At 39.2% G+C, this 25,836-nt stretch overlaps 1 protein-coding gene across 12 annotated transcripts in view; it reads right to left on the bottom strand.

Moving 5' to 3' along the window:
- The window catches only part of LOC108400750 (dedicator of cytokinesis protein 1-like), a 436,037-nt gene that overhangs the window by 328,002 nt on the left and 82,199 nt on the right, over positions 1-25,836 (bottom strand). For 3 of the 12 annotated variants that reach the window (XR_012132455.1, XR_012132454.1, XR_012132456.1), the window contains 3 exons: positions 25,744-25,811; positions 24,730-24,862; positions 18,120-23,267 (listed from right to left, as the gene is read on the bottom strand). The exons of 2 other annotated variants lie outside the window; for them this stretch is intronic. The gene's annotated coding sequence lies outside the window, so the exon portion shown is untranslated. Of the gene's footprint in view, positions 1-18,118; positions 23,268-24,729; positions 24,863-25,743; positions 25,812-25,836 lie in introns of those variants that run through there. 7 more of the 12 variants (XR_012132457.1, XR_012132451.1, XR_012132449.1 and 4 more) reach the window with 4 other exon arrangements.

Below are 25,836 nucleotides of genomic sequence, written 5' to 3'. Positions count from 1 at the left end.
CACTGTGTTTGTGCACAGCAGCTCTGAATGGGAAGATCATAGTTTCATTTTAGGATACATTGAGGCCAAAGTCCCTTGAGATCTCCAAGTGGAGAAGTCAAGTAGGCAGTTGATATTCACGTGAAGAGCTAATCTGACAGTCTGGAGAAGCACTGTAACCTTGGGATATGTCTTAACTGATGTCAGAATTGATACTTTATTCTGTCCTCAAAGATGTGCCTTACTACCCTTTCCCTGAGTTCATTATCCATGGGGGAAGTGCCCAGTGGTTGCTACCTCCCATGCAGACCCTGTCATCTTAGCACTATGTGTCTCTAGAAGGATGAATTTTAAATGGAAGCATTTTCACAGTGAGACAGGGACCGTGGGCTTAGACAGAGTAGGGTGAGGGCCTCCAGACAAAGCAAGGCAAGATATTTACAAAGCAATATAACAATGTAAAGTCCCTGTCAAAACTCTTGTGCTCAGCATTATGCAAAGTCAAGGAGACTTTTTCTCTAATTCTCTAGAGTAAAGATACTAGACTAGGAATACAGACATCTTCAGTGAGATCAGTTAAAGGCCAAAAGGCCAGGAGCAACTTGGCCTGGAATATTTGAGTGTTCCACAAATAAAAAAGGGTAACTCAGCATAACCCATGACTTCACTGTAAACAGCCCTGGCAAACAGACAATAACCCAGGCCACCTTACGGTCATGGCAGGTGGTACAAGTCCCCACCCTAAGCCCTCAATTCTCAAAAATCCTCAACTGCCTATAAATTCCCTAGACAGTGCACCACCCTGGGCTCTCTTGTCCCCTCCTGGCTCACGCCAGGAGCTCTGTTTGCCCTCTCACTGTATCTCTCAGTAAAAGTCTCCCTGGCTCCCCTACCTTGACTGTTTGCTAAATTCATTCTTCAACTCCGCAAACAAGGACCTCAGCATCAACAGGAAGCTCAAAGATTTTGACAAATAGTAAATTAAGGCACAGTAACAAAGGTTTCTCATTTTGAAGTATCACTTCTCAGACCAGGATGGAGGAAAGCAACAGCATTACGGGCATCAGCCACAGAGTGCAACTCGCTATTGTAGAAGCCAGGATTCCACATTAACAAGAAAACACCCAGTGAGGGAAGAAGACAAGGAAAGGGACTTGCTTTTCTATTTTCCTTTTGCCTAGTTTGTTCAATACCTCAGGCAGTGAACACTGATTTAAAATTCACCTCTGAGTTGTTTTAAATGCGTATCTTTGCTTAAGAAATGAATTTTCATTGTATGTTCTGAATATGAATACATTAGTAAGAATACATTTATTTTAACTTATTTGGTGATGACTTTGCTAAAGCTTAGGATCTAGTGTCTCTGAAACTGTAGAAAATTATTTGCAGTGACTATTCAGATGAATGCAAATGCATGAAAAGAAAACTGGTTGAAGGTCATAATACAAAGAGGCCACACAAGCAGCAATAATTAAGAACAGGCATCTATTTTAATTTCTCAGGTGTGTGTTGATGAGGAGAATTAGAACTGTTTTAATTGTTAATCTCTGAAAGGAAGGAACACACCATGTTAATTAAATTCACCGATGATAGAAAAATTGGGGGTGGAATAATCACTTCTAAAGGCAGAACAATTTTCTTTAAAACCTAGTTTTACAAATAAGAACTGGAATTCACCAAAAGAGAACTCTGTGCTTAGGGAATGCACACATGCAAACACACACACACACACACCCTAACTCTCCCCAGTGCATAGACTGCAGTCTTTACAATTTTAAAGTTGTTTCAGAAGATGCAGCAATCACCGAAAAATGGCATCTCCAATTCACTCTCTGAACAAAAATGCACCAAGTACCTGATGTACACATAAAACCGTGGCTTGACTAGTGAAATAAATTAAATAAATGAACCTTAAATAAATGAACCTCTTCAACTACATGTTGGATCAGGAATGTTTCTATACAGTCTGTATATCAATCATTAGACACCAAATTCACTTTTCTGTGACATCTCAATAAGGTGGTACATCAAAAAAGCTTAAGGGAATGAAGAGCTGGATGTATCATTTTACTGACTAAAAATGTTAAGCTATAATCTCTAGGGAGGCTCAGATTTTTGTCTTATAAACAAAGATGAAAAAATAAGTAAAATACAAGAATTACGCAATCAAGTGCTAAACAGCAAAATGACTGGCTCTCCAGACTCCAATACTAGAAATATTACAATTATCAAAATCTAGACACAGAGCAAGCAGATACCCAGCTAGACTGGGAAGCAAGACTGCCACAGAGGTGAGAGGGGCTGAGAGGTGAAGCTATGGTGTGGTTAAGGGCTCCTACCACATTCCTTTGGGAGTACAGAATTTCTGTAAATTCTGTGTCCAAATTAGCAACTGGGACAGGTGATACAACTGACCCCACTGAACCGATCATGACCGCGAGAACCAGCCACTACCTGTGGCTTCAGATGAAAATTGCTTTGTTGGTGATCTCCCAGGTGGAGGCCAGGGTGCCTAACTGGAAGCAGCACCATAAAAAGAAAGCCACCAATGGAGGATGGAGTCTCATGGCCTCCTCAGTCCCTCCTGGCATCCGTGTATCTGCAGTTACCTGTCGCCTCCTGCTCCCCCTTCTCCTCCCTCTTTCCCAAGCATAAAAAGGAGATTGAAATCAACCCTGAGTTAAGATGGGCCTATCATCAAATAGTCTCTCATCTTCCAACCTGCTGACTGGTTGTATAAAGCTCTTCTTCTACTTGACACTGTTTCTGGGTTTACTGGCTGAATCGGGGGTCAAGGAGTCCAACATTCACAATTACAATATCCGCCCTGCAATCTTGACTTAGGAAGATAGTTTACCAGCCCTCTCAGCAACCCCTCAGACTGGAGAGCTCTATTTGTATAAGAATGACTGCATAGGTAAAACTTTTTTTTAAAATTAGGACACAAAACTCTATCTGCAGAATGACCCTATTTTATAAAAAACTAGAATGAAAACTTTTGTGCCTTAGCAATGACTATCTTTAAGTAGTAGATTTTAAACCATATATTTTTTTAATTCACATTACAAATTTTCCACATAGAACTTGCAATTGTTAGAGGGGGACATGTTGCTATTTTTTAAGAAGTGCAAAGCTTTCTGACACACAGGCATTATGTTTTTCCTTTCTCCAGACCTCGTTTTACCAAGTGAGGTGCTGTTTTTTCCAGGATTGTGTCTTAGAGGTGAAAAGGAATACAGCTAGCAGACTAGACTATGGAGCAACCAGCAAAGCTTTTAATGAGGAGTAAAAAGAAAAGGATTCCTGCTAATCAGGTGGAGCTCCAAAGAAGGATGTGATGAGGGCAGCAGTGTCTAGGGATTTATATAGCTTCTTGAAAGGAGGGAGTCTGGCCCCACAGACCTAATAGACAACTGAACTAATGACATCACAACTCATTTCTGATTGGCTGAAAAGTACAATGCTTCATTTGCACCCAGCATAACCAATCAGAGCTGAGGTCTAAGTGTACTATCAAATGGCTGAGTTGAGTGCAGCTTTAACGAAAGGAAGAAGCCCACATGATTGGCTAGGGTGGGGAGCTTATTGTAGGGCTGATCTGGGTTCAAAAACACAACCCCCTTATTTTTTCAGGCTGAATTTTCCAGATGTCCAGGTTGTGGCTTCTTGTTTGTGAAGCCTTGACCCTAGGTTCTCTCCTGACTGCAACTTACTGGGGCCTTGAACTCTTATCTGCCTCACTGGCATTGCTGCTGCTGTGAGTCAGAATAGCATTGTCCAATAGAACAACAAAATTTAGCCACACTTGGAGGGCATGTTCTCTTTTTCTGCTCTAGCAAATCAGCTGTCATAGATAAAATATGTTTGAGTCCAAAGAAGATAGTCAAACAATAGCCTTTCTTGTAAAGAGAAGCAGGAATTAAAAAACAAACCAAACAATAAAGGAGCTCATTGAGCCTTCTGCCTCTGGGGTAAGAAGAACTCATTGTGTGTGAGGTTGTGCTAAGTTTTCATATTTTCTCTCTGTCTTTGATTAGTTTCCTGGCTTTGCCTAACATATTAGTGCTTAGAACACAAGGGAATTTTGTTGTTTCCACAGATCTGTAACTGCCAGATTTATACTTTATACATAATTTGAATAATTGGAAATCTCTTTGAAATACATGTATGTTTATCTTTAGGAAACTACACTGGAGATCGGGAAAATCAAATTATATGCACAATGAAGAAGTGGCAATGATTTTCTTACACGTGATTGTCAATTTACTGCCCAAGGTAGAGGCTCTGGTCACCTCACTGACCCAGGACAGAATGTGTAAAATGAGCACAGGCACTTTTAAATTCACCCCAACTACTGAAATCTCCGATCAGGGGCTTATACTTTATCCTTTTCTTTTTTTCATTAAGCTTCCCTGTTTGCAAAACCATCCACATATTCTGACACAGAAGCCTACTGGAGGCCAGGGAGGTCAGTGGGTGTAGGGAAGCCCCCCCAACACTGCTTCACCCTGGATATGTCTGGCCTTGAGAAACCTTGAAAACACAGCGTGTCGTACCCAGGAGTAAGGAGCTAGATAAGGGCCGTGAAGGCCGGATCCCTGGCCATGAAGGCCACATGCATGTGCATCTTCAATACTCATGTAACCAAGAATTAGCACTATAGCAGTATAAAAAGCACAGCTTTATGCAGAATAAAGTGGCTTCTTTTAAACACCCTCCGTGACGACTCCCGCTGCCTTCTTTGCTCTTCATGCTGTCCCAAAACCTCACTGGGAACCCCGGAACCCATCAGCGGGATCCAAAGCCTAGCAGCTCTTGCGAAGTAGTGTACGCTCACAGGCATCGTGGCCTTCAGACAGAATCCACCCTCAACGATAAAATCAAAAAGAGGAGGCCAACTAGCAGAGTATCAGAGAGTGTATCATTTGGCAAGTGAATCAGGGAACTAAGCTAAAAGCCTGAGTTGAAATTAAAACACACACAAGAAGCCTGCCTCTCCATTCCCCCCTGGCATGAGAAGGCTGCAGCACACGGGTTCCAGCAACTTTCCTCTCTGGAGCACAGAACTGGCAACAGCTCTTGGCTATGAACACCGGTCATGGGGCCGAAGAGTGGGGTGTCCCTTCCAGGCTGGCCTGGGAAAGCCTTCCCCACAGGATCCTCCATGTCCTTCTCCCCATCCCCACCCCCATGCCCGCACCTCGGTGAACACGAACAGCTGACTGCAGAAGGCTGCTGAAGATGGCAGGTGCTCCTCCAGCCAATACTCCGAACCTCTGGGCCACAGAGACCCCTTTCTGGATTCTCTAAAAACAAAGAGCCATGCTTCTGAGCCACCATACATCTTGGAGACAGTTAGCATCCCTTACTAATTGAAGTATTTACACAGAAAGAACAGTTTGGTTTGTTTGGTGATTCAGCATGTTTAATAAGCTGTTGACCAAATAAAGGCAAAGCTGTAAAACAATTATTTGCTTTTATTTGACGTCCTAGGAATTACAATCTGGAAACAGATTCAGAAGGAAACTCAAATGTATGCTCTGAGGCAAGGAAAGGGTTTAGGGATTTTAAAGTCAAAATGGGGAATTTTGAGGCCACTTACTTGAGTTGCTTTGAAAGAACTACAATTTGCTGAAGGTTTTGTAACCTACACATAAGTGGTTGCTAAGGATGTTCACTAAGCCAAACGTCCACTTAGCTGCAGGTAGCAGATGTTCAGCCAGGACGTTTATGGTTTGACAGAATACAAAGTTTAACCTTCTTCTGAGAAGAGTCAGTCCCAGAGAAGATGGCCGGCATACACCCCGTTTCTGTAGTGACCCCCAAGTCTTTTACTTTACTCTCGTTGTCATTGTTAACTCCATTTTGTCTACATTTATAAAACCAAGTTCACTTTTTAGAAAAGTCATTAAATAGAGGCAGAATATGGATATTTTATAGGGTCAGTAAAAATATTAGCTGTAAGTTCCTAATATGTTGTTTGACAGTATTTTCAAGCCCCAGTTCTGAACTCAGTTGAACATGCCTACCTACACACTTGCATTTGTGTAAATACAGCCTAACCTTGAAAAATATGAGTTTGAACTGCCTGGGGGACACTGTGCGTAAATGGAAGTTTTTATTCAGAGTTTCCAGATCTCCCAACCTGGCCTTAGTCCATTACATACCAACGGATGTTTATCACAGCAGAGCCTCTGGTAGATCTGCGGCAAGGGATGGAGGGAAAATGGCCATTCTCTCCTGCTCTCTATTCCTGGTACATGATTGGTCCGGTGTTTGCTAGTCACCAAGGACCTGCCCATGGAGTTCTTCCAGGAGACAGAGTGCATGCTGCAGCCTGAGGGGACAAACAGTGTGGGACCCGGCTAGCAAACCTGAGCAGGCTGTGAGAAATAAACCCCTTTAACCCAACCTGTCCTTCCTCTTGTCTTCCTTCAGTTTCACCATGTTCACTGGGAACTTGTCCTGGGCAGGGAACGCCCCCTTATTCCTGGAGCTACACGTGGATCTTCTTCAATAAATACAGTATAGGACTGTAAATGTATTTTCTCTTCCTTATCATTTTCTTAATAACATTTTCTTTTCTGTAGCTTACTTTAGTGTAAGAATACAGTATATAATACATACAACATACAAAATATGTGTTAATCAAATGTTTATGTTATCAGTAATTCTTCCAATCAACAGTAGGCTATTAGTTAAGTTTTGGGGGGGTCAAAAGTTACATAAGGGTTTTGACTGTGCACCCTAACCCCTGCATTGTTCAAGGTCAACTATATATTTAAATACTATTCATCTAAAACAGTTTTGTTATGTGGTTGGTGGTGATTTGACAAGAGACCAATTCAGTTTTTAACCTATTTCACATAGCTTTCACTGAAAGTTTTGTGTATAACAAGTTTGCTACATTTCACATTTGTTTTTAATGTTTTCTCCCTCTATTCAGATTTCTTTCACTCTTATTTTTGGCAGGAACAAGATTTTTTCTACCTGTGCAAGCCCCCTTTCCCTTCCTCTCCCACTTCCCCTTGGACACACCTCACACTTTTCACTTGCAGGATCTTTTGTGATGTGGAACTGGAAAATAAAGGGGGAAGTGGCCTGAGAGGCTGGAGGAGGTAGTAGCATCTTTATGTGTGTTTATATATTTTAATTTTATTAATACTTGGATAATCCTATACTTCATGTGAAGCTGGGCAGTTGAGTTGGATGGGGAAAGAATGTCTTCATACTGACCTATCTCCTTTAAGTTCATCACAACTAGCTCCCAGTGAGTCCTTAAAATGCATAACTTTCTTAAACCACTTACTCTCCCACTCTGCCGGTTGACTATTACTCTTTTCTCTGTCTCTTCATACCTCACACACTTTCCTCCCATCCTTCTTCTCTGCTAATCTGACTTTTCCACTCAAAAAGTAGAAACAATTAAAGGGATGTATCCATAGCTCCCTTTCTCACACTTACCACCTACCTGAATCTATGGTGAGTCCCTTCCTTCTCCCTGATTATGAGGGATGAAACACTGCAGCCAGTTGCTCACCTCGCTCACTAGATCTCATTCCCTCAAGCCTACTCTCTCTCTGTTGCTCATTCCCCCCTGCATCAGTAGTTTTTCACATGCTGCTGGGTCACTCCCATCACTGTGTAAACAGTGTACTTCTCCCATCAAAAGAAATCCTTCTTTCAGTGCCACTGTGCCCTCCACCTGCTGCCTGACTTCTCAGCTCCCCTTTGAAGAAAATCTTCTCCAGGGCATTATCTTTACTATACACTTATTATTTCCAACTTTTCCCCTCCATTCTTTCCAAAATCCAGTCCAATCAGATTTTCATACTTTCTTCATCACCAGTGACCTCTATGTGGCTATAGGTTTTGAGTAAATCCTATAGCAGTTGACCCTACAGATCTTATACAATTGAGATTCTTTTCAAGTTCTGAAAATGAGCTTTCTGTGGTTCTTAATTTTTAGTGTGGTGCGTTTAGGAATTTTAGGGGGAAATTAAGGGAGTTTTCCTTGGCAGCTATACCTTAGGTGCTATTTTGAAACAAACCTTTTAGGTTATATCTATCTTTTTTCTTACTTTGCATTTAAGCATTTCATGGATTGTTTTATCAAATTACTTTATGGACACTGTTGCTTTAATTTTAAGCAACAAGTTAATTTCAAGATTTTTTAAACATTTATAATATTCTAAGACTATAAAATATTTAGGAAAATTTAATTATACTCAGAAAAAATGGATATAGATCAATTGTTATTTAGGAAAATAACTACAGGTGGTTATTTAAGTTTGACTTATGATTTTTCAGTTTTACAATGGAGCAAAAACAATATGCATTCAATAGAAGCCATACTATGAATTCCGCATTTTGCTCTGTTCCTGGGTCAGTAACATGAAGTGCAATACTCCCTGGTGATGCTGGCCGTGAGCCCCAGCTCCCAGTCAGCCACGGGATCAGGAGGGTAAACAACTGATAGACTTGCAACCATTCTGTGCTCAAACAACCATCCTGTTTGTTCACTTTCAGTACAGTATTCAATAAGTTACATGAGTTGTTTGACACTTTATTATAAATTAGGCTTTGGGTCAGATGATTTTGCCTAGCTGTAAGCTCATGTAATTGTTCTGAACACATTTAAAGGAACCTAGCTGAGCTATGTTTCACAGTTTAGATGTATTAAATGCATCTTTTACTTATGATATTTCCAACTTGCAGTGGATATATCAGGACTTAACCCAATTATAAGTCATGGAAAATCCATGTAGCCTATCAAAATGCACATCATCTATTACCCTTTGGGTGTCTCTGATGAATATTAAGACACAGGGACAAAAGAGAACAAATTTGACAATATAAATACATACACTTCCTCTGCTCACTACTGATACTGTTAGTTTATATTATTCAGGAAGTTCTAGCTAATAGAAAACATCCCATCACGTAAGTATAAATGTCATCAAAGAGAAAAATTTACAATATTTTCAAGATGACTTATTACTTTGAGTAGTCTTTGAGGCACTGTGCCAGGAGCCTCATTACCCCATCTCATCCATCTCATTACCCCAAAAGGATGAAGTGAAACTTTGGAGGTACTTTAGTGGGTTAGGCGGTGACAAGATAGGAAATAAATGCACAGACATCAATTGGTTTCATATTAATGTTCCAACAAAATAGCCCAGTCAGAAAACAGAGTGGGAAAATGGGAAAAGCTACGGTTCACATTCCCCACAGCTCAGCGCATGCTTCCTGTGCTCCTCGATGTGCAGACCACACACCATCCTCACCAGGATCAGAGAGCAGGGACTTGCGACACCCAGCCAAGACTTACTTGCTAACTAAAAGTCCAGGACCACAGGCCAAGGATCTCAAATGTGACCACTTTAGACCCCAGGTAGTTCTTTTGTTCTCTCAAATTGGAGCTCCCTGATATAAATGAGGAGACGTTGTGTGGATTTGAGCAAATCATTAATACACTTAAGCTTCAGTTTCTTTATCTCAACAAAGGGATAATGTTAATACCAACATCATAAGGACTTCAGAAGAATAAGTGAAATAATGTGGATGACGGGTTTAGGACACAGTAAGTACTCAGTTATTATTAAATACTGAAACAGGAATATAAAATATGTAGAAATAAGCTTTGAAAAGAGAGGTGCAGGCCTTAAGTGAAGAAAACAAACAAAACAGCTTAGCAATACTTTCTAAGCCATACAGATTGAGAGGCATACTATGTTTCTATTTTGGCAGAAATGGGGAAAAGGAGAATGCAATATTGTAAAAAAATCATTTTTCCAAAATTAATTTTTAGATGTCAAGTAGCTCTACACAAAATACCAAATAGACCCTTTTTATAATTCAACAAAATGAAACTGAGAGTCACCTTAAAGAACATGTAGTATAGAAAATATTACCCAGTCCTCCCATTACACACATATGAAAGAAAGAATATTTTGGGCCACTTTCATTGCCAGACAGCAAAATGTACTGTTACAATACTTTTAACTGTATAGTATCATTATCAAAATGGGCAGATACATTAATGAAACTGAAGAAAAAATACAGAAACTTAATTAAGGACAAAACTTAGAATTTCAGGTAGAGAAAATGGGAATTAGTCTATACATGGTAATTGGATTACTGATTAACTAATTAGAAAAAATAAGTTCACTCCAAATTCATTTCAAAATGGGTTAAAGAGTAAAATTAAACCATAAAAAAGAAAATTGGAGTATACAGAATAATTGTGTATCTGGAAGTGTTTTGTATATTATATTTATAGAAACAATATATAAGATTAGGGAGTTTAGGAAGCCATGCTTGATTAGAGATTTGTTCCATTCCCAATGCTCTTATTATGATGTCTAGCTTTGAGAAAGTAGCAATCCCCAGGAACCCACCATCCTACTTTCTATCTCTAGTAGAGAATTTGGTTGCTCTCGGTACCACTTATCTTTTTGTGACTGGCTGGTTTCACTCAGCATAATTTCCTCGATGTTCATCCATATTTTAACATGTCAGAATTAAGCTTCCTCCAGTTTTGTTCTTTTTTGAGATTGTTTTGGCTATTCAATTTCCCTTGAGATTCCATATGAATTTTAGGATGGGTTTTCCCATTTCTGATTAATATTCAGAAATATTACAAGCCAAGCACTACTGCATTGTGAGTGCACACCACATTTTGCTTCTCCAGTCATCCAGTGATGGACTCGGGTTGCCTCTACGTCTTAGTCATGGTGAGTACTGCTACGATGAAACTGTGAACAAACAACTCTTAAAGACCTTACTTTCAATTACTTTCAATATAGAGACAGAAAAGGGATAGTGGAACCATAGAAATTCCATTTTAATTTCTCAGAGAAGCACCAGACTGTTTTCCACAGTAGGTCTCCACTTTACATCCCCACTACAAGGCACAAGGACTCCCCATTTCTCCATATCCTCACTACAACTTGTTTTCTGATTTTTTTTATAATAACCATCCTAGCAGGTGTGAGGTGATATCTCATCACAGTCTTCATTTGCATTTCCCTAATGATTAGTGAGCATTTTTTCATGTGCTTATTGGCCATTTGTATCTTTGGAGAAATGTCTGTTGAGGTCCTTTGCTTATTTTTGAATCAGGTTGTTTTGTTGTTCTTGTTGTTGAGTTTTAAGAGTTCTTTATATATTCTGGATTCCTTACCAGATATGTAGTTAGAATATTTTTTTTCTCCCATTCTGTTGGTTGCCTTTTTACTTCACTGATTGTGCCAAAAATTTTAAATATTCAATAAATTCAATTTGTCTCTGTCTTGGTACCTGTGCCTTTGGCATCATCCCCAAGAAATCATTGCCAAATCCATTGTCCTGAAGCTTCTATCCTGCGTATTTTTCCAAGAGTTTTATTATCCTAAGGTCTTATGTTTAGGTCTGTGATCTATTCTAAGTTACTTTTGTATAGGATTTTTGGTAGAAGTCCAACTTCATTCTTTTGAATGTGGATATCCAGTATTTCCTGCACCATTTGTTGAAAAGATTGTCCTTCCCCACTCCTGCCCCTGTATAGTCTTGACACCCTTGTCAAAAATCATTCATGAGGGTTTATTTCTGGATTCTCTATTCTATTTCATTGTTCTAGATGTCAGTCTTTATGTCAACACCACGTTGTTTTGATTGCTTTGTAGTAAGTTTGGCAATCAGAAAGTGTGAGTCCTTCAGTTTTGATCTTTTTTTAAAGATTGTTTTGATTATTGAAAGTTCTTCGAGATTCCATATGAACTTTAGGATGGGTTTTTCTATTTCTGCAAAAACATCATTGAGATTTTGATAGGAACTACTCTCTTAGTAGACTTATAATCTGATCATATGTTTCTATCCATTCTGTCAATCTCTATCTGTTGATTGGAGAGTTTAATCCATTTATATTTAGTAATTACTGATAAAAAAGGAGTTCTGTCATTTTGCTATATTTTTTTCTATATGGCTTATAGCTTTTTTGTCCCTCTTTGCCTACATTACTGTCTTCTTTTGTATGCAGTTGGTTTTTTGTTGTGAAATGTTGACATTTCTCACTCCCTTTTGTGTATATTCTATAACTATTTTCTTTGTGTTTTCCATGGGGATCCATTGAAGATCCTGAAGTTATAACACTTTAATTTGAATATATATCACTTAACTTCAATAACATACAAAAACTGTGCTCTGTTACAGCTCCATCCACATGTCTTTCAGTTTTGATGTCACAAAATTGCATCTTTATACACTGTGTGCCCAAAAACATACTGCCAATTATTTTAAATTCACTAGTCTCTCAAATTATACAGAAAACAAGATTTAGAGTTATACACCAAAGTTATAATAATACTAGATTTTAGATGAACTTTTTTCTTTAAATATATTAGTCTCTTGAATCGTGTACAATATGAAATGTGAAGTTATAATCCATTGTTACAATAATGTTGGCTTTTATAATTTCCCATATATTTACCTTTATTTAAATCTTGATTTCTCCATATGACTTTGAATCACTGTCTAGTGTCCTTTCATTTCACCTCATGAAACTCACTTGAGCATTTCTTGCAGGGCAAGTCTTGTGGTCACAAACTCTTATTTATATGAGAATGACTTAATTTCTCCCTCAGTTTTGAAAGAAAGTTTTTTTGGATATAGGATTCTTGATTGACATTTATTTTTCTTTTTGAACTTTGAACATATCATTCAAATGGCTTCTGGTTGAGTGTCTGATGAGAAAACTACTAATAACCATATAGAACAACTCTTGCATGTGACATTTTATTCTCGTTGCTTTCAAGATTCTCTTCGTGTTTGGCTTCAGAAACTTTGATTATAATGTGTCCCAGTGTAGGCCTCTTTTAATAACCTTGTTTTCTGAGCCTTTCCCTAGGCATGTACAGTCACTTCCCAATTTTTCTCTTTACTCAGTTGTTTTTGAATGCGCTAATCTTTACTGTGTGGCTCCCAAAAGGAAAAGAGAAAAGCTAGGGGAGGGAGGAGGGTGCTGGCCCTTTAAATCTCCTGGGAGTCACCTCAGTGAGAGAGGAAGAGATACGCAACAATGAGGGAAGATGCAAAGACTGCCCACCTCTCTGTCTGCACCTCTGTGACTGCAAGCAGCAATCAGCAATCAGAGCTGAACCCTGATATTTAGAGTACCTGTCCTTTTTTGCCCACTGGCTCTGCAAGCTTTGTGCAAGCTGCTCTAGGAACATGTACACAGATGCCTGCCATGTGGATGGGAGTGGATAATGAGTAGCTACTGTTGAGAGCTGAAACTGACTAAAATTAACTACACTTTAAGGTACAAGTCTTCCCCTGGAAGTTACAAGCCTTCAACATGCTCCAAATTCCAAAATAGTTATATCAGATAGATTCTGCCAGTGCAATTATTGTCTAGGTGGAGAGACAGATGCCTGGTGCTTCCTACTTCACCATCTTCCCAGAATTCTCTGTTGCAATTTCACTTTTAGTAATTTTTTAAAGATATCATTGCAGATATTTTAAAAGGTGGTTGTAGAAGACTGGGCATAATAGTACAAAAAAATACAAGTGAAGCAAACTGTGCTTTCAATATTAGAAAATGGTTCTAATTATGATACAACAATATAATACTGTGACATTGAAAATTATGCTAAAAATCAAGGCATTTTATACAGAAAAATACATCATGTGCATTCTAATTTTACAAAAAATAGGGTTAACTGGTTTACAAAACATTAAAAATAGTATGACTGAGCTCTTGTAAAATGAATGTGTACCACAAAACCAGTAAATTGTAACCTTTGTGCATAAGAAAAGCCAAAGTCTGACTGTAATCATAGTGCATGAGACATTACCGTGCACTGAGAGCCAATTGCCTTTCCCTATTTATTACATAGATGCAATTCAAGTTCTTACTTTAGAGGAAGGCCAGAAAATAACTTTTGTGTATGGCTTGGTACAGGCTAAGAAATAAAGACCTCTAAAGTATTTTAGGGAATCTCGACCATAACAATTGAAAAGTTATAGGAGAAGGGTGGGCAAATGTGTAAGGAGCCAAGAGAATTTTGTGAGACAGCAGAAGAAAATTTCTTCCATTTGTTTTGAAATTCAGCGTTATGAGAAAATTCCCAGTGGGCCGAAGTAGCTCTGCAGGCAGCCTCCCAGAGCCCCTCAGAGGATGCTCACCATGTGAGAGGGAGGAAAACACTCTTGTAAATTGGACTGAACATGCAGGCAGAGCACACAGTGATGCTAACACTCCTGACCAGACCTACTTCTAATGCCTGTCCTCTGGACCCAAACTTATTGTTTGGGGAAGGTGCTGTTCTAAGTGCTGGAGAGGCAGCAAAACCTATGTGGATACTACTCTGAGTGTGTGTGTGTGTGTGTGTGTGTGTGTGTGTGTGTCTGTGTGTGTTTGCATGCTCATGGTGGTGTTTATGTTTATACATTTAAGGAGTTCTGTGGTGAAGCCTAACATGACAGAACAAAAGAGAAAGAAACAAAATGTACTGACAGTAATTTTCTTGAAGTAGTTAAATTATTGGTGAATTTGCTTGCTTTTAAGAACTTACTTTTCTGTGTGTTTGGAGAAAATTTTGGAGTAATGCCAGTTACACTGTGGATTACTCTCCCTCTTCATAACTTACAAGAAATAACATTCACAGTAATATTTTAATAATGAGCTCACAGAATGACTGAAGAAGCTTTTGGGCAAAGAGTTTTACTGTTTGGCTGACTGGTTTCTTTCCTCTCATTTCCACATTTTGAGAGTATTATTCTTCCTGCAGAACTGCTTTGGGAGAACAGTCATCATTTCTACTGACTGCTTTTTAGAACTGAATGCTTTGGGAGCAATACTAGAGAGAGAGAAGCTTCCAGGTTTCCATTTCAATAAATTGTGCAGACTTTGTAAAAACAGTCAGGATACCTACCACACACCTGCTTCCATGAATGTGGGAGTGTAATGCAGGGAAAAGGTCCCCTGGCAATGTGTGGTGGCCCTGGTCACTGCCCATTCCCTGGTCTGAGGAAGGCGGGGGAGACTCCCACCCGGGACACAGCAATAAGGGAAGGATTCCTGTCTCTTCCGGTCATGCAAATCCTCACTTTCCTTCTGTGCTTATTTATTTATTTTGTTTTTATGTTGGTTTTTCACCTTTTGTTGAGAATTTGGAAGTTATGTGCCAAACAGTAAAAGGTAAAGATAAAGTGAAACAAAATTCGATTGTGAAAGTGTTTACTCCTACTCATATCAGCCCTGGGTCTTTAAAATAAAACAAAATCAGGAGAATTCTGGTTAAAGTGGCAGACCACATATATGTTTTACTTTTCTCTCTCTCCAAAGTCTGCTAAAATGATGATAAAGGATGTTTTACAGGATCTTAACCCACAAAGACAAACATTACAAGAGAAGAGAACAGTAGGCAAGAGGTTTCAATTAATATTTTGAAAACCAAAAGTGGATGGAATTGGGGTAGCAGCTAAGGTGATCGATGGTGTACAGCTGAGCGCTTGCAAAGGGCACCGTGGAGATGACTACAGCCCCTCGTCTCCACAGAAACCCCAGGGCTGCAGCTCCTGGGGTAGCCAGGGACATATAAAGGATGAGCAAGGGCCTGACAAAGAGGAACCTGAAAGAGCAATCCCAGCCAATCCCACAGCAGCTTCAGCCTATCCCCACGCAGTAAGGCTGGGACCGAAAGTGTGCTACCTGAAAACACTCCAAACCACGGAACTGAAAGGAACTGGGGAACATGCACAAATGGAACCACAGAAACCTCAGCCAGCCAGAAGCCTCTCTGGCCCACCCCATCTCCACCCCTCCCCATTCCACAAGACACAGGCGTCTGAAGACAGTGAGCAGCCCTACAGAAAATGCCTTTGGGCACTGAAAATTCAGGGCCCCAGAGAAAAGCACTTCCCACCACTTAATCACCCAGTGTTTCCTTGTAGGTGCTGATGAATAACTGCATAATGAGCTTATTCATCCAGCAAGCATTAAATGGTCGCCTGCACGTCCTGTGTGCTGAGAATGAGGCAGTAACAAAGCCTCTCTTGGTGTAGCTTATGCTCTTGTAAGGGGATGACGGAACAAACCTACAAGTAGACACAGGGCAAATGATAGGCGGGTATAGAGGGAGCCATGGCAGGGCGCAGGCAGGCAGTGTCGGGGTGAAGAGCCCATCAGGACAGCATAGGGAGCTCCGGCCATGTGTGGTCTTTTTGGCAGGAGAAGCATTTTGCTTCCTGGGGTAGCAGGGAAGCTAGGTCTCCCACTCTCTCAGTGGTGCCAGGACCCCCTGTGCCGATTATAGGTTCTCCCGTGAGACACAGTCATCTGGGCTGGAACATCACCCCACTAGTATCTCCTGGGGGACAACTTCCCACAGCTCCCGCACTCTCCCATCACTAAGAACCTATTTCCAGTAGGGAAGCCCCTCTGTTTGAAATACCCAGAGTAGTTATGTTAGAGTAGGCAGTTAGTAAGACAGGAGTGGCAGAAAGAAAGGGAGATGTGGAAGCCAGTCACCTTTCTAGGTGGGTTTACACCCGTTCTTTACACCCATTCCTTGCCTAAAATGAGAAATAAGACAGAGCTAGGAAATCCCCCATGCTAATGCCTGCACAAAGGACACCAAGACATGTGTGAGGACTTTGGCCCATTCACGTGATCATTAGACTCCCCCTTCATGTTTCTCCTTCTGTATGCATTATGAGTAAGAGCATGCACAGAACCAGGACAGTTATATAATCTGAACCTGTCAATCAGCTAGCCCCACCTTAACCCACCCCTCTCACTTTCCTATAAACCAACAAGTATTCAGATAAGCAGGGCTGGTCCTGACATCTCAGGCTGCCTGCTCTCTCTTAGAAAGTGTGCTTCTGCCTTGCTAAATAAAGCTGTCTGCTAGCGTTCTCATCTTGCTGCATATTCCTTGTCCCCGTGTGCTGAAGGAGGGGTGAGAAAGAGCCCTCTCTGGAACAGTTACCACTGTCCTAACTGCACCTTGATTGAGACACAGGCAATTGCCAAAATCCAGGCAGGAAAACTGTCAAGGTCTGGGCTAGATTCCATGATTACAGAGCAAAACCAAAAAACAGAAAAACAGAGACTACCTGAGCACTGAGGGGAAAATTTCCAAAAAGTTATAATTACCCTCAGAGAGATACAGAAATATATATATATAAACAATAAAGAAGAACCCAATGCATGACAGGAAAGAAAAAGTAACATTTAAAATTAAAAATATAATAGATAAAACAAAAAATCAACAGGAGGGTGCAAAGTACTACATGTTTGTATCCTCCCCAAAATTCGTATGTTGAAGCTCTAACCCCCAATAAGATGGTAAAAGGAGGTGGGCCCTTGGGAGGCAAACAGATTGAGATGAGGTCCTGCTGGTAGGGTCTCCATGACAGGATTTAGTGCTCTTATAAGAAGAGGGAGACCAGAGACTTCTCTCTTGTGCAGAATAAGATCATTAACTGTCATAAGGGTAATAAGTAGGAGTCAAGGTTGCCTCTACAACTGGCAGTTGAACAGTAAAAAGTAAGGAAGTAGAATTAGGCATCCTATAAAGGAAACTTCAGGAATGATAAGACAAATTTTGGTAAACACAAAATTATTTTTCAAAAACAAAAAAAGACATATCAAAGAAAGAATATCACAGTAAAACACACACCCACATAACTGAATTCTGCCGACACATGAGCCTAAAAGAGGAGCCCACACCCTAGAAAGGAGCACAGCCTGGGAAACTGAAAGGAGGACCCAGCTGTGCCAGGACTGAACTGAACCACAGAAACCATGAGGTAATAAATGTGGTTGTTTTAGAGCACAAACTCTGTGGTAACTTGCTATACAGCAATAGAAAAAGAATACAGAAGTCTATAGAAAAATAAAATAAAATTGAACTGATTTTTATCAAGTGCCCAGAGAATACTAATATGCTTGAAGTAAAAATATTGGAATATGTGGGAGAAAATTGTATAAACAGAGAAATCAGCCAGTCAAAGGTGAGGGATATTAATACTAAGAATATAGTAAAGATTTTATAAGGAGAAATGTTAACCATGTGGCTCAAAACTACACTTTTGTACTGTTATAAATACTGATGTTGATTTAATCATAAATTATAATGCAACTATGTTAGGTGATGTGGATTGTAGGAGACCAATGCAGGATGTCAATATACTATGTCTGATATGAACAAATCAAGAAATAAAATAATACAGCCTTTTTTATTTTAAATGAGGAGCTGTACTAGTGGAGTCAAAGGAGTCAAAGCTGGCTGCCCCCTGGGAGTGGCGGAGCGGCAGGAAGAGTGGAATGAAGCATTGCTGTTCTCTGATAAGACATTAACACTTTTGCTTGAACTATAGTCATTACGCTTGGGATCTACCTCCAGTGCATAATAGTTCATTTTCAGGGTTTACATTTTCAGGCTTTTACATTTCACGGGGTATACATTTTCAGGAATCTTGCATGCCAGTTAGTAAACAAAGTGTCATTAAAAATTGAATTGTATAAACTTACAATTAAATAGATCATATTTAAAAGGTAATAAACACTCAAAATTCATCACTTCCTTATTATTTTATTGCATTTTAGTACCGGTATACTTTTCAGGTCACCTCTGTCCACCGCATTTATGCTGAAAACATGATATAACGCGGTGTGCTGCTATGCAGTTCCTCCCAATCCATGCCCACCAGTGTCACAGTGGTAGCCTGAACTGGCCATGGTGGAACTATTTACAGCATGGAAATAAGCACATGTCTCAATTCAGAGGTTAATTAATGCATTTTTAGTGTCTAAATTCATAAACTGATAAACAAAATGTTAATAATGGAGACTAAAATTAAAATTGTGCCATAGTCATACCTGCTATATTGTGAATAGCACAAAAAATCTTAAGAAATAGCCTTCCAGTGTTTGAAAACTATTATTCAGTTCAGCAGAGAAGCTCACCTACATGTGGAACGAACTTCTTCACTGTTTAACTTTTGTCTCACTTGTTACCACAAATGAAAACATCAACCAACATTCATGACAGAACTCTACTCTCTCATCAGTTGCAACCACAGATTGGCTACAGATACAAGAGTTTGGCAAAATATTCATGAAAGCCTTCTGTGAGCACCAACTGAGAATCTGGGATTTGCAATAAAGAATATTGTGTATTGTATTACTATTTGTAAATTAATGATACACATGTATATATGTACCTTATGTACATATATAATACATACATTTTTATCCACAACACCAGTAGGATAACTAACTGAGCTCTGTTCCAAGAACTCCATGTTCCCGCGTTTTCCTGTCTGCAATTATGTATAATTTTAAATAAATAAATTGGCACTGCCCTTTCCAGAATTAAAAATCATGAGACTTTAGATTGAAAGGGACCTACCAAAGATGAAACACAATAGTAATAAATGCAGAAACAAAGTTGCCTTATGTTTCCAGATCCTTAAAAATACTCAAAATTTTACCAAGTAACTATATATTTACATATAACTCATACTGGAAATTATTAGAAATATGAACAGTATCAGTATAATAAAATACTATCATTATTTACAAAAGTAAAATTGTGAAAAATTAAATATTTACATCTAAGTAAAGGCTAAAGTAATTATAATACATCTATGTGGTAAAGATTTTGTAATTAATAATGAGACTTACATATACTTTTTATGAAATTAGATACATTTACAATAAAATACTAAGAATGCATAAAGTGATATGAAAAAATCTTAAATATTCAAAAAAAGTGGACAGAAAGTTTTTTGGAAAAAATACCAGCATGTTTATTATTATTAGTGGGAGGAATTGTTATTTTTATTTTTGCATCTTTTCACATATCAGTGATTACCCAATTTCTCCAAAAGCACTTTCATAATGAAAAAAATATAAGGGTAACATAGAAAACTGCAAAAGGAAATTGAATAGAACATTATTTGACCCTTGGTGACAGAAGAATTTAGCTCTATTTAGAAACCATGAAGGGATGAAATTAGATAAACAGGCAAAGGACATAAACTAGTGATTCATTTTTTATAAGAATATGATTCAGTAAACAAACACATGGGAAAAAACCCAATCTCAGTAGCAAGGAGGAAAACAGTATATAATTAGTCTAATTAAGAATAAGACAATGTACGGACAAATGGAAATGAAACAGTAACAAAAATATTTGGACTATAAATTGGAATGAGGCCTTTTGAAAGTTTATATTTGCATTAATTTGTGTGTGTGTATGTAAATGTACACATCCACATAGACATACGTACACCTTTAATCATTATTTCTAATCACTGATTGAACAATTTCAGTTCTAGATTCTATACTAAGAAACCAATTCCAAAGCAGATAAAGCTTTCTCACAGCACAAACTACAAGACAAAAAACAATGGTAGGCTGGGTCACATGCACCCAAACATACTCATACAACAGATACATTATACACCTAGCTAAATTATATTTAAATTTTTTCATTAAAATATTTATATATGAATGGGTAAAAAATATAGTGTCATGTGAAAAAAATACAAAATTGTGTAACCAAATAAAAAATAATAACCATTAAATACTGTATGTTGAACACTATGCTCATTGCTTCACACATTTAATTTTGTTTAATCTTCAGAACTGTGTAAGTAGATATAAGTATTACCCCAATTCTGTAAATGATGGAACTTCACAAACTAAAAATTACACATGATAAAAACTGAGATTAAGTATAACAAATGTTAATTGAGGATTATGTTCCAGATTATGAGTGAGTTCTTCTTATTTAATGTCCCTGTTTTTTTTCTGTGTCCTAGAAATGGAAATCTGTTCTATTTATACCTGGGATAAAAGCAATGCACGTAATTTTTAAAAATTGGTTATTTGACAATAAAAGCATAGATCTAATGAATATAGTATACAAGCGATAGGGAAATGTTGGATCTCTAGCAACAAAGGAAAACAAGTAGAGATCATAAACAGTGTAAGTGCATATTAAGATGTATGATTTGACCAATAGAATGTGGAGAACAAGTATACATTGAAATATCATTTAATAAGATAGTATTTTTAATGCCTAGCAATTGTGTAAGAATATTTAAGGTAAATTCAAACAAAATAACTTACAGACCAAACAAAAAAATAAAACTTTAAAAATCTAAAAAGAAAATCTACAAATAATAGAATATTTCTCAGATCCGTATCGAGAGCAATCTCAACTTTGAAGCAGTATAACAAAATCACAAAGGGAGAAACAAACATCTGAATATAAAATATTTACCACCTGCAGAAGGAAGAAAAAACAACTTAAAAAGCAACAACTAGAAAATAAATTTTTAAATATTACTATTGGGAAATAATCATATTTTTCGATTTGATTTTGCATTTCAACTGATCTTTATATTAACATCCCATTAGATATCTGAAAAAAAATTAGACTATCTCTCATTCAAAACTATACAGAGGTTTGCAAATAGTAAACAAGAGAAAATATAATCCTGAGTAATAACCAAAATGCAAATTAGAGCAAAAACTGTGTCTTTCACTTCATAGCAAAAAACATAAAGACGATGTAAGCACCCAGCAGGTGCGATCACCATGAGGCCATCATGGCTCGCTTTAAATCTTACAGCCTTTTATAAGACATTTTAGGCACAAAACAGTCTCACATTATTTCACTCCCCACCTCCAGTACGGGACTTTGATTTTCTGATTTTATCCTCAGCCCAGGGAATCTAGTACCTCATGCTGTTCTCACAGCCGCGCTGAGGAGCAGATGCCAGAGCCCCCGAGCGCGGCGCAGGAGAGGGCAGAGCTCGGGCCGGGTGGCGGCCGTCGGCGCGGTTCCCAGGCCTCCCGCTCGGAGTCTGGCGCGTCACTGCCGCGCCGTCAGGAGCCAGTGAGCGCCGCCACAGCCCCCTTTCGGTAGGCCTGCTGGACCCCCGAGGTCCGTCTGCAGGAGACACCACACCTGAGTGGGTTCGAGTGGTTTGTCGCTTACAGCAAAAGCAGAACAGCCTGAGCCCAGCTCCACTGCTCGGTTCCACGGGGGAGGCTGCGCCCGGGGTTGCGAGTGACAAGCAGCCTGGGTAGAGGGTCCTCAGCTTCTGAGGAGCTGACCCACTACAGCCCTGTGGCTGTATAGCCTGCAGCTGTCCCAAAGGGACATAAAGTTGATGACCCATGCTTTACTGATGCAGTGGCAGCCTCTGTGAGACGGGTGGGGTAAGCAAGCCGTCCTGACAGAGCACGCGGGGCAGCTGATACCTGCGCCCCAGTCATCACAGGCCGTTCTACAAAGACCTGGGCCTCTGTGGCTAAGCCTTTCCCTACCTGGCCTGTGTGGAGACCTGCAAGATCATCAGGGCACTGTGTGGAGCTAATCCCCACGTTGCTTTTTCCATGTTCCATATTCTGCAGTTGTTTCCCCAGAAGGACTATCTTTCCAGTATGTCCCCCAAATGGGGAGTGGGATCTGCATCCACTTGGGACCTCTGGGCCTGTCTCCATGCAGTGTAAGTGTTGCAGGGGAGGCATGCGTCTGCTTCTGGCAAGGCTGGCAGGCGTTGCTGAGGTCGGAGTGCAGGTTGGATGAGGTGGGTTAAATAGAATCACCGAACTGAGTAGGGCCTCTCCACCTGGAATATAGTTCGCTGTTCCAGTGGAAGAGACCCCATTACCACCACCACCACCACCACATTCCACAACTCCAGCCCCATCCACGGGGCGGGACGGGCTTTACCCAGGCACTGCTGGGTTCTCTTCGTCAGCAGCCCGTAAGGCAGGAGGACTTCAGACTCCGTGTGCGGGAAGGTCTCTTATGGTAGGTGTCCCTAACACCTCCTAATGAGGCATATGTGACACTTCTCTAGATGTTTTGTGTCCCGACACCTGGGAGGTAGAAATATCAAACAGTTCAGGGCAAAAAGGCCTTGGACTTCCCATGTTTTTCACATGTGGGTTCCAATGATCAAACTATATTAACAGCAGTTCACTGGACAAAGGTACTGTGTTAGTTTCCTAGAGCTGTGTAATGAATTATCACAAACTGGGGGACTTAAATGACAGAAATGTATTCTCTCACAGCGCTGGAGACTGGAAGTCTGAGATCCAGGTGTAGGCCAGTCTGGTTCCTTCTGGAGGTTCGGAGGCCCTAGGGAAGACCTGGTTAAATGCCTCTCACCTAACTTCTGGTGGCTGCCAACAATTTTGGGCATTTTTTTCCCCTGTAGACACATCACTCCAATCTCTGGTTCCATCTTCACATGGTGAATTAGCTAGGGTATGCCTGAGAAACAGAAATAGGGCATATATATGAAAGAAGATGTGACACACATGTTCTTTCTATTACCCAGCCATAAAAAATAATGAAATCTTGCCATTTACTACAATATGGATGGACCTAGAGGGTATTATGCTATGTGACATAAGTCAGATAAAGAAACACAAATAGCATATGATTTCACTTATATGTGTAATCTAAAAAGAAAACAAATGAACAAACAAAACAAAACAGAAAGACCCACAGATACAGGAAACAAACTGTTGGGTACCAGGGTGGGGAGAGTTTGGGGGAGTGGACAAAATAAGTGAAGGGGCACAAATTTTCAGTTATAAAATAAGTAAATCACAACAGTGTTGTGTAGCATAGGGAATATAGTCAATAACATTGTAATAATTAGTATGGTGACAGATGGTGATGACTTATCACCAGGTTTGTTTTATAACAATGTATATTTTGAATCACGATGATGTACACCTGAAACTAATAGGATATTGTATGTCAATTATACCTCAATAATAAAAAATGACCCAGAATAATTTTTTTAAAGCCCCAACATAGTATTGAAGAAGAAGAACGAAGCTGGAACACGGATAGTACACAACCTCAAGACTTACAATAAAGCTAAGTAATCAAGATTGTATGGTACTGGCAAAAGAATAGACAAGTAGGTCAATGGGACAGAATAGTGAGCTTATAAACAGATCAACTATATAAATATAGTCAACTGATCACTGACAAAGGAACAAAGGCAACACAATGCAGCCAAGATGGTCTGTCTTTTCAACAAATGCTTTTGAACAACTGGCCATCCACATGCAAAAATACCCTAGACATAGACTTTACATAATCTGAAAAACTAACTCAAATGGACCACAGAACTATATATAAAATGCAAAGCTATAAAACTCCTAGAAGATACCATAGAAAATGAGTTTGGTGATGACTTTTTAGATATACCAAAAGTTCAATCTATGGAAAAAAATAACTTATAAGCTGGACTTCATTAAAATTAAAACTTTCTGTTTTAGTAGATATTGTCAAGAAAATAAAAAGACAAGACACAGCTTGAAAGAAAATACCTGCAAAGACATCTGATAAAAGATGAAAATCCAAAATATGCAAAGAAATCTTAAAATTCAACAATAAGAAAATAAACAATCACACTTAAAATGAGACAAAGGCATTTAACTGACACCCCACAAAAGGAGATACGCAGATGGCATAGAAGCATGTGAAAAGGTGCTCCATATCGTATGTCATCAGGGAAATGCAAATTTACAAAAACAATGGGCTACAGCTCTGCATCTATTAGAATAGCCAAAATCTGGAACACTGATACCAAATGCTGGCAAAGATGTTAGCAACAAGAACAAGAACTCCTATTCACTGCTAGTGGGAGTACAAAATGGAAGGCCACTGTGGCAGACAATTTGGCTGTTTCTTACAAAACTGAGCATAGTCTTACCATATGTTCAGCTACAGCACTCCATGGTATTTATGCAAAGGTGTTGAAATCATGTCCACCCAAAAACCTGTGCATGGATGTTTATAGCAGCTTTATTTATAAGTGCCAAAACTTGGAGGCAACCAAGATGGATCTGTAGATGATAGGTAAATCAACTGTCATATAACAAGACAATGCACTAAAAAGAAATGAACTAGCAAGCCATGAAAAGACATGGAGGAAACTTAAGTGCATATTACCAAGTAAAAGAAGCCAATATGAGAAGGTCACATATTATCTGAGTCCAACTATACAGTAGCCTAGAAAAGGCAAAACTATGGAGACAGTAAAAAGAAAGTCAGTGGTTGCCAGGGGTTGGAGAGCGAGATGAGCAGGCAGAGCGCAGAGGGATTTTAGGGCAGTGAAAATGTTCTGTATGTTACTACAATGATGGATACTTGCCATTATACATTTGTCAAGACCCACAGAATGTACAAGAGTGAATGTTAATGTAAACTATGGACTTTGGATGATAATGTAGCAATGTAGGCTTATCAATGTGACAAATGTAGCACTCTGTTGGAGGACGTTGATAATGGGGGATGCTGTGCCTGTGTCAGGAGACATGATATATGGGAATCTCTGTACCTTCTTCTCAATTTTTCTGTGAACCTAAAACTGCTCTAAAAATAACAGTCTTAAAATATAAAAAACAAAACGAGCATTTTAGGTTTTAGAGTTTGACCAAATCCCATAAGTTTTTATACAGCTTTTCATTAATTTCATTTTCTCAGTAAGCTATCATTACATTTTTTCATTCCCTTTCTGGCCTAAGAGCTATTTAGAATTTGCTGCGGGGTGGGGGGATTGCACCAGAAATATGAATCAGTGAATAAATCACCTGTTTTTCTAGTTTTAAACCTCATTTTCAGCTGTTCTGTATATACATTTACAACTATATGAACCATGAAAGAAAAGCCCCAACTCATCAGAGTCCCTATTTATCTGTCCTCAGGAAGAAACAAAAAATCCTACCTCAGCATGCTTCATAGCTGTTTCCTGTCTTTCACTGCTGATGAGTTCTTGGCTAAAATTCTCCATAGCTGTGAATACAACCAATAAAGTAAT

The sequence above is a fragment of the Manis javanica genome, chromosome 6 (assembly GCF_040802235.1).
Source record: "Manis javanica isolate MJ-LG chromosome 6, MJ_LKY, whole genome shotgun sequence".
Taxonomy (NCBI): Eukaryota; Metazoa; Chordata; class Mammalia; order Pholidota; family Manidae; genus Manis; species Manis javanica.
This window is presented reverse-complemented; position numbering and strand designations above follow the sequence as displayed.